We start from the raw sequence: 12527 nt of genomic DNA, 5'->3' as shown, positions 1-12527 counted from the left end.
AAATGAGCATGCCTTTTATATGCCAAAGAGAAAACTGAAGGGGACTAGCCCCCAAAACAAGCACAAGCTAACAGGCCTGGGAGAGCATCATCAGAGAAGACACCCAGCATCTGGTGATGTCCATGAATTGCAAACTTCAAGCAGTCATTGCATGCCTTTATTTAAATGACAATGTGCGCTTTAACCACATGTATTTTTTTCTATTACAAATCTCAAATTTCGGAGTACAGAGACAAATAAATAAATGATGGGTCTTTGTCCCAAACATTATGGAGAGCACTGTGACTACATTAAACTCCATTAACAATTCCCTCAGCCCAATTGCCTAACTGTTTATGATCCTACTGTAATTTTTGATAACCATCTTTGCTACCTACTATATAACCCACTTTAGTGTCATCGGCAAACTTACTAATCAAGCCTTCGACATTTTCATCCAGATCATTGTAGCATTTGGTCATCTATTGATGATATAGCTGACCAAATAAATGCTTTTGAAATAAATGGAATAAGTTTGTAGCCTGAAATCAATGCAGTAACTTGACTATATTGTTAAAGCCGTGCCGATGGATTTCCCATCAACATTTACCCCACTATCCTTTAGAGTTAATTTGGCCATGGAGCCCAGGACATAAGAAAGCAAGAAATAGAAACAGGAGTAGGCCCTCTGCCTTCAAACCTGCTCAGCTTTTAATCAAGATTTGGCCAATTTTCAACTATTTTCGGCACCACCCCCATTTTTCTTAATCAAAAAATCTATTGAATGTAGTAGGGAATGATCTCAATGTTTATGCTGCCACAAATCTCAAGTGTAGAGTATGCCAAAGATTCATCACCCTGAGCAAAGGAATTACTCTTCACATCAATAACAGATGGTCAAATCAATCTGATAACGTGGCCTCCAGTGCATTCTGATTACTTGAATTATTAACTCTGCTTCTCGCTTCACTGAATGTTGCTGAATCTTCTGAATATTTCCAACATTTTCTCTTTTTTTAAATAAAGTTAAAATCACCAGTGATTAAGAAATTTCAGTTGGTCACCATTTAATAAATCCCTGGCTCAGACTTTGTACATTTAATATTAGAAAGATAAAGAATAGAACAAGCTCAATGACTGAATAGTCCAATTTGATCAATTAGCAGAACTTATTTCAATGCTCTATATGCTTAAATATATTAAATTATAACTCACTGCACACAAGATCAATAAATATATTAAACAAGAACTAGAACATAAACCATAGAAAAATAGGTGCAGGAGTACGCCATTTAGCCCTTCGAGCCACACCTCCATTCAATATGATCATGGCTGATCATCCAAAATCAGTGCCCCGTTCCTGTTTTCTCCTCATATCCCTTTGTTCCTTTGTCCTTAAGAGGTAGATCTAACTACACCAATCACAACATTTATAGATGACTTTTATAAAATAAACTATATACATAGTCACACCAAATTATACAGTAAAGTGCTTATTATGCTGGGCTCATGAAGTTTGGCGACATTGCTTTATAATTCTCTCATAATGAACTGCAGTTACATGGAACGTTCCTTTAAACATTGTTATATTCTGCAATTCTGAAATTGTGTTTTTTCCATTGCAATACTTGGGCAATTAACATAGAAACATAGAAAATAGGTGCAGGAGGAGGCCATTTGGCCCTTCGAGCCAACACCGCCATTCATTGTGGTCATGGCTGATCACCCCCAATCAATAACCCGTGCCTGCCTTCTCCCCATATCCCTTAATTCCACTAGCCCCAAGAGCTCTATCTAACTCTCTCTAGTGATTTGGCCTCCCTCTGTGGCAGGGAATTCCACAAATTCAGAACTCTCAAGTTCCCAAGTGGGTCACATTGTTATTGTGCAGATAGTTAGTCGTTACATGTTGCTAAGAAACCATCATGGGAGCATCTTTTTTTTTTAACTACTGCATAATAATAATAATTGAAAAGTTAATAAAATCCATGTCAAATGGTATTTCTGAAATTGTGTTTTTTTCATTGCAATACTTGGTCAATTCTTTGAAGTTATGTTGCAAAATAAAAAGTTACATTCTGCAAAATTCCCTGTAATTCACATGGAAATGATAGCAACCACAACCTCTTTCAAAATTATGCAAAACCAATCCAAACTGCCTCTAGGTCAGCAAATATGTTGCAATGATAGTTATCCCCATAATGCCCACGAATGAAACTAATTACTTTGTCATGCATCTTCAACTTCTATTTCACGTTGAGATCACAGACGAGTGTATAACTCACGATTTATCCTGACATTTTCACCACTAAAATAAAAGTTGAGAAACAATTTCACCGTCACTTCCTTCTCCTCGTCTCCTAAGCCCCAAAAGGCTGAGATCCAACTATCAATTAATGCGACAGCCGGCATACTTTTTATTTTGCAATATTTGCAAAACTTCAAAGAATTGCCCAAGAATTGCAATGAAAAAACCACAATTTCAGAATTACCATTTGACTCATGGATTTTAACTTTTCAATTATTATTATTATTATGCAATAGTAAAAAAAAAGTCAAAGATGCTCCCATGATGGTTTCTTAGCAACATGTAATGACTAACTATCTGCACAAGAACAATGTGACCCACTTGGGAACTGAATAATAAATGACATATGACATAATTGTTTCCTCAACATAAAGGCTGTATTGTAGATTTGCTCCCAAACAGTTTGTTGTGGGTGCTGTGGTTTCATCTTCCAGTGAATACAATTATAGATCTTTTATTCAGTTCCTGTTACTAGAACATCATCGCCATTAAAAAATAAATTTGCCTTGATGTTTATTGTTAATATTTAAACAGACATTGGCATGAATTGTGCCATATTACTATCCATTTGAACATTACACAAAATTTCTGCAGGTTTGCCTCCCATTCCAAATAAAATGCGCGCAAACCACGTTTTAATTGCACCTAGAATAAGGGCAGTTAAAGATAGTAATAAGTAAAGCAACACGCCAATTACTGTCTATATATGGGGGGAAAATAGACATTGGTGGCTATTTGTATATCAAAAATGTTGGTATTCTCAAACTTCATAACCAAAAACTATTGTTTGAAGGTAACAATAACATGAACACAGATTCAGAAAATCCCACAGTATGACGTGGAAGAAAATGAACGAACCAATTCTTAGACATCAAGAGCACTAAAACTCTCTGTTCCCAAGGTTTGAAACATGTAAAGATTGATCAAGCAGTTGCTGATGGCCTGTCTACTGAAAGTTGGTATGATCAACAAATTATACCCCTTTCTGTATATTAGTGGTACCAAATTCAAATACTGTGATCCTTATCATTGAGACTTCCTCATCTGCAATTAGTTGAAAAAGACAACTAATAACACTATTGACAGAAATTAAGTTTCAAAGGCAGATTGGGTATAATATCTTTTACTCAAGATTGCCACTTAATTTCATTGGTCACAGCACATTTTACAGTCATTTTTACAAAATCCCCGATCTCCTTGCAATCAACAATGTACTTTTGAAGTACAGACATTTTTATGATGCAGATAAATATAATAAGCATAGGAAGATACAACAAACAGCCATTTGATAAAGACCAATTTTTTTTTTATTGTTGATAAAGATACATTTTGGACAAGTCTTTTAATGCAATTGTATCTTTCGAAGGAGATATCAATGTGCAAGAAGTTTTAAATCAGGGAAATTAGGAAAACAGGCAAGTTACTGGGCCAGTCAGTTTGTGGGGAAGGAGCATAGCCAGTGCAGGGATGGGGTCAGTTAAACAGGTTTGGGAGATGCATAGCCTGAGGTGTGAGGTCATCAGTTTGGGAGATGTTAGCCTGGTGTTCATCTGTGGGGTCATGGTCAAGGGGTAGGATGCAGGAGTTGTCCAAGAGCTGCCGCCTGCTCTCGGCATGGTAGCAATATTATAAGGTAATCTCGAAGAAAAATAATTGAAGTGTACATCACTGAATGGGACAATAGGCAATAAGTGCAGGAGTAGGTCATTCGGCCCTTCGAGCCAGCCCCGCCATTCAATATGATCATGGCTGATCATCCCCAATCAGTACCCCGTTCCTGCCTTCTTCCCATATCCCCTGACTCCACTATCTTTAAGAACCCTATCTATCTCTCTCTTGAAAGTATCCAGAGAACCGGGCTCCACCGCCCTCTGAGGCAGAGAATTCCACAGACTCTGTGAGAAAAAGTGTTTCCTCATCTCCGTTCTAAATGGCTTACCCCTTATTCTTAAACTGTGGACCCTCGTTCTGGACTTCCCCAACATCGGGAACATCCTGCCTCTCATGTGTCCAAACCCTTAATAATCTTATATGTTTCAATAAGATTGCCTCTCATCCTTATAAATTCCAGAGTACACAAGCCCAGCCGCTCCATTCTCTCAGCACATGACAGTCCGGCCATCCCAGGAATTAACCTTGTAAACCTACGCTGCACTCCCTCAATAGCAACAATTGTATTTTCCCCCAATTTAAAAGAAAATAAAGAAGGATTATAACCAAAATATTCATGTTCATTTTTCAACTAGGTAGTGAAATGGGTTTGAACAATTAGTCCCATCATTAATTGTGTTATACACTTCATGTGGTATTTTCTAACTGAAAATATTGTCTTATAGTAACAACAAACAAACTGAATACTGGGAAAAGGTTACTGAGAATTCCAAGAACCTTATTTTTACATTTATTGTCACTTGCAGCACCACACATTCAATGGTACATAATCATTGTTTGTTTCATATTGAATGGCAGCCATGAGCATATTGAATGGTTGTGCTAACTTGAAGAGTGGAATGGCCTACTCCTGCACCTATTTTCTATGTTTCTATGTTTCCAGGTTTTGTGTATAAAGAAATTTCATTAATTGGTTGGGCCTGCATAATTAAGTTTAATGTGATTTTCTTTCAATGCAACAAAAAAATTAAAAGGTAATCTAATTTAAACTCCATTGTCCTATTCATAGTCAATCAGGGTTATCGACTAATCCAAGAAAAAACAGGGTTAGCGGGATTTAGTTTAGGTGGAACCTTAAACAAGCTACTGAGGATGCAACAAGTAGAATGGATAAGGTAGAGCTAATGAATGTGGTGTATCTGGACTTTCAAAAAGCCTTTGACAAGGTCCCACACAAGAGAATATTGGGGGTAGGGTATTGACTTGGTTAGAGAACTGTTTGGCAGACAGGAAGCAAATAGTAGGAATTAACGGGTCCTTTTCAGAATGGCAGGCAGTGGTGAGTGGGGTGCCGCAAGGCTCGGTGCCTGGACCCCAGTTATTTACAATATATATTCATAATTTAGACGAGGGAATTAAATGTGACATCTCCAAGTTTAAGGATAACACAAATCTGGGTGGCAGTGTGAACTGCGATGAGGATGCTATGTGACTTGGATAGGTTGGGTGAGTGGGCAGATGCAGTATAGTGTGGATAAATTGGAGGTTATCCACTTTGGCGGCAAGAACAGGTAGGCAAATTATTATCTGAATGGTGTCAGATTAGGAAAAGGGGAGGTCCAACGAGACCTGGGTGTGCTTGTACATCAGTCACTGAAAGTAAGCAAAAGGTACACAAAAATGCTGGAGTAACTCAGCGGGTGCAGCAGCATCTATGGAGCGAAGGAAATAGGTGATGTTTCGGGCCGAAACCCTTCTTGGTTGGCAGACAGGAAGGGTCTCCATAGATGCTGCTGCACCCGCTGAGTTTCTCCAGCTTTTTTGTGTACCTTCGATCTTCCAGCATCTGCAGTTCCTTCTTGAACACTGAAAGTAAGCATGCAGGTACAGCAGGCAGTGAAGAAAGCTAATGGCATGTTGGCCTTGATTGCGAGAGGATTTGCGTTTAGGAGCAATGAGGTCCTACTGCAGTTGTACAGGGCCCTGGTGAGACAGCAGCTGGAGTATTATGCGCAATTTTGGTCTCCTGATTTGAGGAAGGACATACTTGCTATTGAGGGAGTGCAGCATAATCCCCAGGTTAATTCCCGGGATGGCAGGACTGACATATGATGAAAGAATGGGTCGACTGGGCTTGTATTCCCTGGAATTTAGAAGGATGAGAGGATATCTTAGAGAAAAATGTAACATTCTTAAAGGATTGGACAGGCTAGATGCATGAAAAATGTTCCCGATGTTGGGGGAGTCCAGAACCAGGGGTCACAGTTTAAGAATAATGGGGTAGGCCATTCAGGACTGAAATTTATTCAACCAGAGTTGAGAATCTGTGGAATTCTCTGCCACAGAAGGCAGTGGAGGCCAACTCACTGGACTTTTTCAAGAGAGGGTTAGATTTAGCTCTTTGGGACCAAGAGATATGGAGAAAAGGCAGGAACAGGATATTAATTGTGGATGATCAGCCATGATCATATTGAATGGCGGTGCTGGCTCGAAGGGCCGAATGGCTTACTCCTGCATGTATTTTTCTATGTTTCTACATGCATGTAGAAATTATACCTCAGAAACCAGAGAGGTAATGCACAAGATGATCTCCAATCTAATTTCATAAAGCTTGCTGCTGACTTAAAATATATCTTGGGAAACAAAAACACCACACTATGTGATAAAATTCCAGTGACATGGCCTATTTCTGGAAAACATTAAGCCATTTGAATGAGGAAATCTAAAAGATAACAGGAGCTTTCTCTGGACTATGTTCCTGCGAGTTAACTATTTTCTGCATTTGTTTCAGATTCTTGGCTTTTTAAATCAACTTCACCCCTTTGTGGTAGTCTAGATAAATTAATAGCAAAATGCCCTCGTACTATAGTATTAAATTTTACATACATGAAAATAATTTAAAGAAATATCTTGGAAATTCTGCTGAAGGCAAACAAAAACCAAATGCACTACTAGGATTGGATGGAACCATAACATTTGATAAAAATTCTCTTCAATTGAAAAATGTCTGCTACAGCCCAAACTAGTGATGTTGAATGCTTCCTTTCTGCTGGCCATTGCACAAAACTGTCCACTATTTGGTGTTGGTTACAATTAGCAAGACATGCTTAATATAGCACATGCTCCATGTAACATGCAGCACAATGATTCCTAAGTAATAAGGATGCATGATGTGAGAAATTTATGTGAGAAATTAAAAGGATACATTAATGCAATAAAATGTTTTCCTTTTGCTGGATTAGTTAGTGCAATACCAGCGGCAAGTAACAACAATCTTTTGTTCTTCAAGGCCTCCTAAGCTTGACAGTGAATGCAGAAAGTGGAACAAAGCCAACTTCAACATGTCTTTCAAATTTATGAAACAATACTTGAAGAGAGTTGCAATGTTTTGTTTCAATTACTTTTCAGCTTTTTCTGCATTCATTAATGACATCTGACCCCTGTTGTACAAAAGATTCTACTGAAATATTACTTTCTTCTTCAGAAGTTTACTAATTGATTAGTTATAAATGTTGTGTTAGGATGCGGCATACAAAATTGCATGGAAAATCACGATTAATAAATGAAACCGAATAACAAATTTCTAGAAGCAATAAAGATTATATTTTGAGTAATCTCAAATTTTCATTCTTCATTTGCTGCTATCTTCTTCCATTAGTAATTCATCTCCGTGTATGTGAGATCTACTACACTTTCAAACAACTACAATGTTATCTTACTCCATATTAAAAGTAAATCGTTTTTTTTCTTTCACTTAATTTTAAAATCTGTAATCATTTACTGTCTGAACCCTTCATGTGAACAATTCATTCTGATCAACTCTGCTTCTAATTCCAATTTAACACCATAGGTTATGCCTCCCAAAAATAAAGGTGCAATCTATGAATGTTTACATTGACTAAAATACAATATTTAACATAGTTAGACTTTTAGTAATTCCAACCAACATAAAAAGGAAACAAAGGTTGGGTCTTGAACCAAAGTATCCCTTTGCCTCTACAGTTTACTTTTTGCCACAGGAAATTAAAAAAAACTTGTCATGGTCCTGAATGACAGTATTTAAATGGTGTTTTAATAACACTATAATTCATGAAAGTGATATCTGAATAACCCTAATGAACGTGTGTAAGAAGGAACTGCAGATACTAGTTTAAACCGAAGATAGACACAAGAAGCTGGAGTAACAGCTTGACAGGCAACATCTCTGGTGAGAAAGAAAGGGTGACGTTTCGGGTTTCTACAGACCCGAAACGTCACCCATTCCTTCTCTCCAGAGATGCTGCTTGTCCCGCTGAGTTACTCTAACTTTTTGTGTCTATCTTCAGTTCAAACCAGCATCTGCAGTTCCTTCTTACACATACCAACAATTGTCTTAATACCTCTACTCCAAAATACTTTGACATCAGTATTTCAAAGCAATCCAATACTTATAGATAACTTTCTGAAAACAAAATCTAAGTTAAGAAAGTTTAACAGAACTTTTGATCCGAAACGTCACCTATCCACGTTGTCCAGCGATGTTGCCTGACCAGCTGACTCCAGCACTTTGTGTCTTTTTTCAAGAAAGTTTCTATCTTTAAAATACTTGTTTAAAAATACTTCGGTATTTGTCATTTCACAAGAATGCCGATTGTTCTACTATAAGAGATGCTCGAACGGCCTTTAACTCTTGGAATAACTGTTCTTCCAAAATGTTGCAGTAACTTTCCGCGAACACACAAAGCATCAGTCTGATGCTATCATTCGACCAGTTCGCAAAGCTCCCCTTACACTATCCCTCATCCCCCGGATCTCTACGCGTTTCACTTACCCTTCCACTTCCAACACAACGTTAGAAATTAATCCCCACTCTGCCTTTGAAATATTTCAGAACCGGAACACCAGTTCCTTTTACTTTCGAGATTTATTTTTCTCACCACTCTAGATTTCCTGTCAAATACAGCAGACATTTGCCAGTTTAGGGGGTTACAGCGAAGCGTTGGACTCATTAGATGCAATTTCTCTAACTTTCACAAACACAAATTGCCTGTAGCTCATTCGTAAACTGGTATTATACTGATACCGTAAACATGCAAGAACAGTAAGTTTAAAATATATTTTTGCGAAAATAAAAAATCATGACCTAATTAACTAACCCCCGCACATGCAATACAGTAGTTGCCTCCATTCAGTCCCGCTCGACTCGGAGTCACAGTGTAAACTCGGAGTTCTAATTGACAGCCATACTAACTAATCATAAACCCGGCCAATGTAATCGGCCCGAACTCAGCACCAATGATTCCAGGCCGGAGGCAGGGCCAGGCTATTCCGTTAGCTACACTGCACCTCGCACGGTGTGCGTCAAAATGTAACAGACCACTGAAAGCAGCCTATCAGCTCGTCAAAGTTGCTTGATGGGCACGCAATTAAAAACAGAACTTCAACGTCACCGGTAAAGAGCTTTATCGTAATTTATTTTGTACGAGAGTGGTCTTGACAGAAATCAGCGAACCATTACAAACTGGCTCCATACATTGCTGCACAAACTAATCATATCTCCAGCTCGTAATGTGTTTTACGTTGTTTGTCATAATCTCATCTGTTTGAAATGTTCATTTGTTGAGGCCAAATGCACCGAAAATAGGTACACTCTGCAAATCAGCTCTTCAAAAGCCCCCCCCCCCCCCCCCCCCTCACAATTATTTGCACAGCAAATAGAAAGATTGGCATCTCATGCGCCGTCACATAAAATGCATGTTATCGCTAACTCAATTCTTAGAATCATTTAAATGTGACTGTGTACTAACACGACTCGCGGGAAGGGATTACCAGGCAGACAGGCTGAAAGCCTCCTTGATGAAATACTGGGAATGCCTGGCCCATGAACAGTCAAAACAGAGTAAGAGCATTCAGGACGGTATTAAGATTCGAGGACATTCACCAGGGACACAGAAATGTTGCATAAGCAGCAACAAGAGAGGAGCACACGCAGAAAAGTGCAGGAATGTTATGAGAGACAGGAAGGTAGATGTCAGCACCACCACAATTAATACCATACATTCTGACTCCTATTCTCATGGCCATGTCTACACTTGCACAAGTATAGATTGAGCAGTCTATGTAGATCTTCGCAAGCTCTAAAACGCAGAGAATGTTAACAAAGAGCATCTCATGGTCTGAAATATGGATTAAAGCACTTTTTTGCTTAAATTACAGAAATTGAACTGCAGTGGACTTTCAGGAAGAGACATAAGACCTATCAATAGATACATAGGTATGTATATGTTTAAGAAAGAAATGCAGATGCTGGAAAAATCGAAGGTAGACAAAAATGCTGGAGAAACTCAGCAGGTGAGGCAGCATCTATGGAGCGAAGGAATATGTGACATTTCGGGTCGACAGCCTTCTTCAGACTGATGTGAGGGTGGGGGGGACGAGAAGAAGGAAAGAAGAGGCGGAGACAGTGGGTTTTGGGAGAGCTGGGAAGGGGAGGGGAAGGAAGGGGAAAGCAAGGACTACCTGAAACTGGAGGTCAACGATCATACCTCTGGTGTGTAAACTACCCAAGCAAAATATGAAGTGCTACTCCTCCAATTTGCGGTGGGCTCACTCTGGCCATGGAGGAGGCCCAGGACAGAAAGGTCGGATTCGGAATGGGAGGGGGAATTGAAGTGCTGACCCACCGGGAGATCAGATTGGTTAATGCGAATTGTGTGGAGGTGGTGTTGGGTGAAGCGATCGCCAATGCTGCGCTTGGTCTCACCGATGTAGAGCAGTTGGTACCTAGACCAGCGGATGCAATAGATGAGGTTGGAGGAGGTGCAGGTGAACCTCTGCCTCGCCTGCAAAGACTGCTTGGGTCCTTGGATGGAGTCAAGGGGGGATGTAAAGCGACAAGTGTAACATTTCCTGGGGTTGCAAGGGAAAGTACCAGGGGAGGGGGTGATTTTGGTGGGAAGGGACGAATTGACCAGCGAGTAACAGAGGGAGCGGTCTCTGCGGAAAGTGGAAAGAAAGGGGAGGAGATCGGAAGATGTGGCCAGTGGTGGGATCTCGTTGGAGGTGGCAAAAACGTCGGAGGATTATCTGTTGTGTGTGACGGCTGGTAGGGTGGAAGGCGAGGGTAAGGTGGACTGTCCTTGTAACGAGTGGGGGGGGGGGGGGGGGGGGGGGGGGGGGGGATGGGGAGTGAGAGCATTATAGAAGAGACACTGGTTAGAGCCTCATCTATAGTCAAAGAGGGGAACCCCCGTTCCCTAAAGAATGAGGACATCTCCGATGCCCTGGTGTGGAACACCTCATTCTGGGTGCAGATGCGGCGTCGACAGAGGAATTGGGAGTTGGGGATAGAGTCCTTACAGGAAGCAGGATGGGAAGAAGTGTAGTCCAGATAGCCGTGGGAGTCAGTGGGTTTCTAGACCTCATCATCTCCATCGCAGGTAACCGACTACTGACTCACATCTACGACAAGCCTACTGACTCCCATGGCTATCTGGACTACACTGCTTCCCACCCTACCTCCATCACCCACAAGGGCAAAGAATTCCAAAGATTTGTCACTAAATGGAAAAAGCTTAAAGTTGAATAGTTCCCTCATTTTTAACAGTTTATAAATATCTGTGAATGTCAGAGACATTGAAAAATGTAAAAATACTTGGCAGATTTGAAAAGAAAGTTCCACACACAGCTTTACCTTCTGTCAAAGAGTTGTGATGACTTTCCCTGTAACAATCAGCATGGAGATTGCACTGCAGATACCACAATCTGGTTTGCCTCCATTTAAAAAAAAAGTTAGTCACTATCACAGCATCACTCGGATCCCATGTCATTTCCTTTTATTTCCCAGATAAGATAGATGGGCTTGTGTCAAACATTAATCTCTGCAAATTTCAGAATTCCCAGAGGCATACTACATGTTCCGGAGGCTTCTTGTTTTTTTTTTAATTATTATATGACTTTTAAGCCTCAGTCTGAGATGGCAGTGAGACAGGACCAAAATTAGGAATGCTCTGCTTTCACAGGTGATGGAGTTCAAGGGGTATGGAGTTAAGGACACTCATGTAAAAGAGAATCTTGGTTCAGTACAGCAAATACTCATCCCAGCGAGCATTGGTTGTTGCTTTGTGCTTGATCAAGAGTAGAAGGGCATGTCTGGAATTGTGCAAGGCCTATCCAAAACTAAGAGGCCCAGAAATTCTGAAAAGGCCCATACGCACTTTGCATGTTTCAATGATGCCACATCTCATTGTTCCAAATTAAAGCGAGCATAGGCTTAGGCTAAGTAAACTTTCATTATACGACAAAACCCACCCCCTGGATACCAGAGAATCATTCTGGTGAATCTGCAGTACACTGTGTCATCACGTATCTTATGTAGGGAGAACAGGACTGTACATAATATTTTCAATGTAGTCTCACCAGGATTCTACATAATTAGATTTAGATATTTATTCCTTGCGCCTCTTAGATATTTTCATTCAAGCACTTTTACAATGAAGGTCAACATGTCATTTACCTTTGTAATTGCTTGCTATGCCTATTAATTTTATTAATGCAATGCTATTTTAATTTTTGATGAATTGTGTCCAAAGATATGCAGGTACCTCTGAATAAGTGCCACGGGTTTGTCAAACATTATATTCTTACATAA

At 39.8% G+C, this 12527-nt stretch overlaps 1 protein-coding gene across 4 annotated transcripts in view; it reads right to left on the bottom strand.

Moving 5' to 3' along the window:
* gramd1ba (GRAM domain containing 1Ba) overlaps positions 1–12527 on the bottom strand; it is a 360885-nt gene that overhangs the window by 249572 nt on the left and 98786 nt on the right. The window contains exon 1 of one of the 4 annotated variants that reach the window (XM_055660787.1): positions 8709–9094. The exons of the other annotated variants lie outside the window; for them this stretch is intronic. The gene's annotated coding sequence lies outside the window, so the exon portion shown is untranslated. Of the gene's footprint in view, positions 1–8708; positions 9095–12527 lie in introns of those variants that run through there. 4 annotated transcript variants of the gene reach the window in all.

This window comes from Leucoraja erinacea, chromosome 32, assembly GCF_028641065.1.
Source record: "Leucoraja erinacea ecotype New England chromosome 32, Leri_hhj_1, whole genome shotgun sequence".
Classification (NCBI taxonomy): Eukaryota; Metazoa; Chordata; class Chondrichthyes; order Rajiformes; family Rajidae; genus Leucoraja; species Leucoraja erinaceus.
This window is presented reverse-complemented; position numbering and strand designations above follow the sequence as displayed.